General features: G+C 36.7%; 1 long non-coding RNA gene across 1 annotated transcript; it reads right to left on the bottom strand.

The window, feature by feature from the left end:
- Positions 1-329: 329 nt before the first annotated feature.
- Positions 330-5,854, bottom strand: LOC126814474 (uncharacterized). The gene is made up of 4 exons (XR_007677616.1): positions 5,715-5,854; positions 5,326-5,475; positions 1,291-1,690; positions 330-921 (listed from the first exon to the last, which is right to left on the bottom strand). It is a non-coding gene; the product is annotated as an uncharacterized LOC126814474 (long non-coding RNA).
- Positions 5,855-6,584: the final 730 nt, after the last annotated feature.

The following is a 6,584-nucleotide window of genomic DNA, read 5'->3' as shown; positions in this document are numbered from 1 at the left end:
ATTGAATTATACAGGTTACAGAGAGAGAGAGGAGAGAGAGAGAGAGAGAGGAGAGAGAGAGGGAGGGTTTAATGTCCATTCGACACAAACTAGGTCATTTCGGGACAAACATATTGTTCAATTTATTTGACTAGTTCGCTTGTGCACAGGAGTCTTTAGCAGTGGGAGGAAACTGGAGGACTCGGAGAAAACCCACTAGGTTGGACAGGCGACCCTACTCCTTGTCACGTACAAATGTGGAATCGAAACCACAGCAGTTGACTCAAACCCCTATACAGGTTACACGAATCCGGCATTATAACTAATATGACAATGCTACATACGACACAGTATTTCAAACATTTATATTTTGTCAAACATAGAGATTAACAAAGTTAATAATTCTACTGATTTTGAAGAAGTACAGTTCTTGTTAACTTTTCTCTTACACATGGTCCCTGTAGTGCTAAATTAGTTAATCCCACAACGTGAAATCTTTTTAACTTTATGAACTGACTACAAATTAATTTCAACAAATTATAATAATGTGTGTCTATTCATTCAAACAAATAGAATAATTGATAAGCTTCAGTTTGGTGTAGTCTGGCAATCTGTTTCACAGAGAATTACGAGTCTAGTAAGATGACTGCCTTAACACGTGCCGTCACAGCACGCGGCGTCAATCATTGGCTGAATGACGTGTGCATTGTTTTACATAAGACGTTACGGGTTTGGGCGGAATGCTGCATTTTAGTCATTTTAATACCCGTTTACACTAAATAGGAAATAACTTTTACCTACAAATACGTCAAACGCCTTTATTTATTTTTCCAGTACATAAAAAAAAATGTTTTAGAATTTAATTTGTCGCAGGAAAAAAGTTAATATTTCTGGCTCATTAAGTCGCATTCACTGCTGATCAGTGTGGTAGTCTGAAATAAACTGTAAAGGTAAAATTAGTTATAAAGAAACAACAATTAAAAAACACAAAGATATTTTCTTTAGTAAAACAAAAGCAATAAATCCTTAATTTTAAAAACTGAGAAAATCACAAATCTATAATACTTGTTATTATTATGAAATTTTGCCAATAATTAATTCAAAATAGAGTCCTTGATCATACAGACTTCCGACAAATTCTAAATTTAATTATTTTTACATTTCATAATAATATTCTGACAATAAATGGCAATATTCCAAGTACAAAATGTAAAATAAAATACTGACAAATGTAGAAGCAATAAAAGCAAGCAGTTCTCACGCAAGATACACCAACATTTTGTAAGATATGAATGGAGAAAATGTAATTACCTTCTAATCGTGGATTGGTGTGGTAAGTTGATCTTGCTTCTAGTTGTAGGCTTTCGGCCCATAAAAATACTGAGTGGTTGAAAACTTCTTTTGGTATTCAGAGTATTCAGAAGCAGGTTTAGTGAACAGGTCACAGGGCCGGCGGAAGCAATTCTTGATTGGGGGGGGGGGGCTTCCATCCCAGGTCCGTATAGGCGTGGGTCCAGGGGTCGCAATAACCTGGAGAAAAGAGTACTTGCGGCCAAATTATAGGGGGGGGGGGGGCTAAAGCCCCCCTAGCCCCCCAACTCCGCCGGGCCTGGGTCAACAGGAATATCTAGTCACAAATGTTGATGTCTTCTTTCACGGGCGAAAGTCAGTGCTTCTTGGCCTTTGACTTAAACAGCTTGCGCGGTCTTCACTGAAAAAAAAAGTACTTGTGTGAAAATTATTCTACACAAATTTGTGTTGTTTTGCATTTCATCAACACAAACTTGTGTTCATTTTATTGCATTAACACAAGCAAAAAGATTTATAAAATATTGTGGTTTTTTTTTCATATAATTAACACAAGTAATATGTACCGTCAATAAATATTTTGTGTTTTTAAAAATTGAACTCCATAAAAAGTCTTAATTACTCAGACAATATAGCCAGACAGACTTAATGCAAATTGGTGTTTAGATGTCTGTAGTTAAAATAAAGTTGTTGATTATTTTATTGGCCCAATAAACTAGTAGATTTAAGGAATACATAATAGGCCTAGTGAGCATGCCCAGTGTGATTTTAACAATTGACTCCAAATGCGTTGACAAGTGATAAAATCTACGTACTATAAGGCAACATTTTGTCTGCGATATCATTTTGGTGGAAGCGGACGTTAAATAAAGTGATTTCACACACTTACATTTACGATTAACAGCGTGCTGAAATGAATTTTGAGCAGTGATCTGATTGACAAATGTAATGATCACAGACAGAGAATACAAGACCGCAGGTTTTAAATATTTATAAAAAAAATAATACCATGTATTTAATTTAGCATCGATATTTGTTTCTATGTATATTAGTATTTCGTTTTTTAAAAAAAAAATCTCCGGAATTTCATGTTTACAATGGCATGGATAGTGAAAAAATTTCGGCATGTTATAATTGAATTTGTCTTATTTTTCTGAAATCGTGCTGAATTAAAATTATTTGTTCGGCGGTACGATGTTGTTCAAATACTTATATTACAGAATCACATTAACAACGAAGTTGTGCTTAAGTTTTTTCTTGGAACACATTAACGTGCTTGTATCTAAGCACAAGAACGTTCTTCTGGGAACACAAAATAAGATAAGTTTACTTAAATGCAATGTCTACTTAAAATCTAGGCAAAAGAACGTGCTTAAGAATTTTCTAAGAATCGGACCCCTGCAGTGGCGACACCAACCAAACGACTTCATAATGAAGTTGCTATATAGGCAGAAGTGTAAACGTGTAAGAAATAGAAATATACTATTCAAAAAAAGTAGGGGATATTTGATTTTTAAGTGTTATTAAAGTCACCTAATGAAACTGACGAAGAAACAAATGACAAAATGAAATGAAGTTCACATTCATCGATTTATTCCAAATGATCGTTAGACTAAGTAAGGCACAGACTGACCATTATAAGGGTAAAATGATACCCGGGGTCAAACAGCAAAGTTACCACAGCATCACAACCAAGTCAGTAACGGGTAAATCCTCCTCTGTTTGCCAAACAAGCATTGATCCGACGTGGCATACTCCTAATGAGACGTCTAAGGTCATTTTGGTCCAGATTGTCCCATTCCTGTTGCAACGCAGCAGCAAGTTCTTGGACATTGGCAGGACGTTGTTGACGTTGACGTAACCTCTGTCCAAGCATGTCCCAGACATGCTCGATGGGGGAGAGGTCGGGACTCAGTGCTGGCCAAGGTAATGTGGTGATGTTCTGTTGTTGGAGGTAACCTGTAACGATCCTGGCCCTGTGACATCTTTCGTTGTCATCCTGGAAGATGAAACGGCGGCCATGACGTCGTGCAAACGGCACGCCCTGCAACAACATGTAAAGCCGTTCTTCCAGCAACAGTGATGCCTCCCCACACCATAACAGAACCACCCCCAAATCGATCATGTCTGATGACGTTAACGTCTTGGAAGCGCTCGTTTCGACGACGCCACACCCTCCTACGTCTGTCCAAAAAATCAACAGTGAACCTTGACTCATCTGAAAACATCACATTGCTCCAGCGTCGATTATCCCAGTGTTGACGATCCCTACACCAACGACGTCTTGCCTGAATGTGATGATCTCTCAAACAAGGGATCACGCGAGGACGTCGGGCGCGAAGGTGACCCCTATGCAGTCGATTCCGAATCTTCTGGCCACTCACTCTCACACCAGTGTCTGTTTGAAGACGAGCGCTGATCTGATTTGCTGTGATGACACGATTTCTCAAGGCCAAGGTACGGATAAATCGATCCTGGGCTTGAGTTGTCGCCCTTGGTCGACCTGAGCGTGGTCTGTCCTGTACAGATTGTGTATCACGGTATCTGGACCATAGCCTGCTTATGACAGACTGAGAAACATTCATCGTCCGCGCCACAACCGCCTGTGTTGTGCCGATCTGTAGCATGCCAAGGGCACGTAACCTTTCATTTTGGGTAAGCCGACGCATATCAAAATTTGTTTTCTGGTCACTAAAACAATTAAACTGATGTTTCCACCCTGGAATTCAATGCCACAATGACTGTAACATTCAAAGTCAGAGTCGTGCAAATCTTGGGTTGGACCCCCATGATGATCCCAAGCATCACCTGCATTCCATGCGGTAGCTATTGGTGCGTTTGGGCGTCACATGTAACTGGAAATGTTTCTTCTGTTAGGTTCTATAGTGACTTTTTTCGTAGTCATTTGCATATTTTAGTATTATGCCCCCAAAATCAAATATCCCCTACTTTTTTTGAATAGTATATGATGAAATAGAATTAACATTTACACTGAACAAATAAAGAAGTTGGATTATAATAAAGAAGTTGGATTATAATACACTGTCTTAATTTAAAAATTACATGAATAGAAGTTAGAAATTACATGAATAGAAGTTAGAAATTAAATGAATAGAAGTTAAAAAGTTAAAAATTACATGAATAGAAGTTAAAAATTACATGAACAGACGAAATTAGACGACAGCAGGTTAGAAATTTGAATCTAGTATACCGCCACACAACTAAAGCTATAGATAACAACCATTAATTTCCATATTTTTCGAAATTAAAAAAAAACCCAATTAGAATTCAATATTGGCCCTATTCAATCAATATCGGTGGTGTTATCTTGCCGTGAAAATATCGGACGTAATATCCAATATATAAGACACAACGAACAGTTTATAATCTGTACAAGAGTCGTGTATTCTATGGTTACATCTGTATTGAGAGAGAGAGAGAGAGAGAGAGTTTAACGTCCACTCGACACAAACTAGGTCATTTCGGAACTAACATACGGTTTTAATTTTATTTCAAAATTACATGAACAGGGGTCTTTAGCAGTGGGAGGAAACCGGAGGACCCGGAGAAAACCCACGAGGTTGGACAGGCGACCCTACTCCTTGTCACGTACGACCGGGGATTCGAAACCACGCCAGTTGACTCAATGACAGGCCTTATGATACAGCACGCATGTGCTAACCATTCGACCATCCAACCCCCCTCCAACAAAAAAAAACAACGTTTTATGTAGATTAAGCCGGTGTAAACGACTGTCGATCAATTTCGATTGTTCACGTATTTCATTTTCACCGAACATAATTGACTAGAAATTACAATTGTTAAAAATTGAATATAAATCACTTTCTATACATTAATATTAAATTAATATGTGCTTTTAGACCAATTTTCGTTTAAGGTTCCGAAGAGTAGGGCTATATACGCCATTTAGAAAGGACATGACATTCACATACAAGTCCTGTTTGTATGAACAAGAAAATAGGGGGGGGGGGTGAAAATCTGACCTTTTAATAAGTTTAAAAGAAACAATACTAATACCTTTAGTGGGTGTAAGAAGTCCTAGTTTTAAAGATCAGGGCTTCTTAAAAACGACCAAGCTGGCATACCTTTTCTTGTTATCCTTTTATCAGATCATTGTATTAATGTTAAAAGTTTAAAAGCTTCTAAGCTCCAATTAGCATCAATCGGCTGAAAATATGTAAGTTAAGTCTTTTAATAGAAAAAGGATCGAGTCTACCATATGGATTCTATACAGATTTTAAGTGGATTAGATCTTGATTGATACAATCTTTAAAGTTCTTAGTTGCATAACTTAAGGACTTTCCTTTTTAACAAATTGGTGGTAAAATCATCCATACAATGAATTTTGCAAACTGCCATCATTGTGGCTGGCTAGCCCTGTCAAAATATTACTCCAATAAACTTACATTTCGGGTTTTTCTTTAGTACATCTTGTAATTTTAACACAAGACACTATTTACAACAGAACAATAACTTGTGTTTTCCACCTTTGAATCCACAGTGAATATTCGCTAGGCCGCGACAAGCACTGATAATACTCTGTGCAGATAAGAATGACATCGATGCGACTTAATTGGTCACAAATATTAACTTTTTTCCTCCGACAAATTAAATTCTAAAACATTTTTTTATGTATTAGAAAAATAAATAAAGACGTTTGAAGTATATGTAGGTAAAAATTATTTGCTATTTTAATGTAAATGGGTATTAAAATGAGTAAAACTTAGGCGACATTATTCTGCTCGAATCTGTAACGTCTTATGTAAACAATGCACGCGTCATTGAGCCAATGATCGACGCCGCGTGATATGACGTCATTTGTTGAAGCCAGTCATCTTTTACAGAGATATTAGAAGATTTTCGTAATACTCTGTGAAACAGATTGCTTTTGATCCTGCATTGTATTGTTTTGAGGGGTGTTATGTTTGTCAGTATCATTGATTTACAAGATAACTACAATAGGCTTACATTCGATACTTGTTATACTGTATTTGCAAAGGGAGTTGTATTAGTTATATACTTATTTTCGAAATACAACATTGAAATTACCTTGAAGGAGCTAATTAGACATCTGGGTTTAGATTAAAATAAATTGTTGAATTAAGTTGATATGATTTTTTGTTTTGATCAGTTATAGTTCAAAATCTATTTGGAGACTAATCATTTAGATTCCCGATATTAGTTTTTTGGGGGCTTAGACAGTCGATCGCAATACAAAATCTAGTCTATCTTTACTGAAAAGTTTAAATGCAAACAGATACCCACTTCACAAAGTA

This window comes from Patella vulgata, chromosome 3 (assembly GCF_932274485.2).
Source record: "Patella vulgata chromosome 3, xgPatVulg1.2, whole genome shotgun sequence".
Lineage (NCBI taxonomy): Eukaryota > Metazoa > Mollusca > Gastropoda > Patellidae > Patella > Patella vulgata.
Note: the sequence above shows the minus strand (reverse complement) of the source record. Positions and strands in the feature narration are given on the sequence as shown.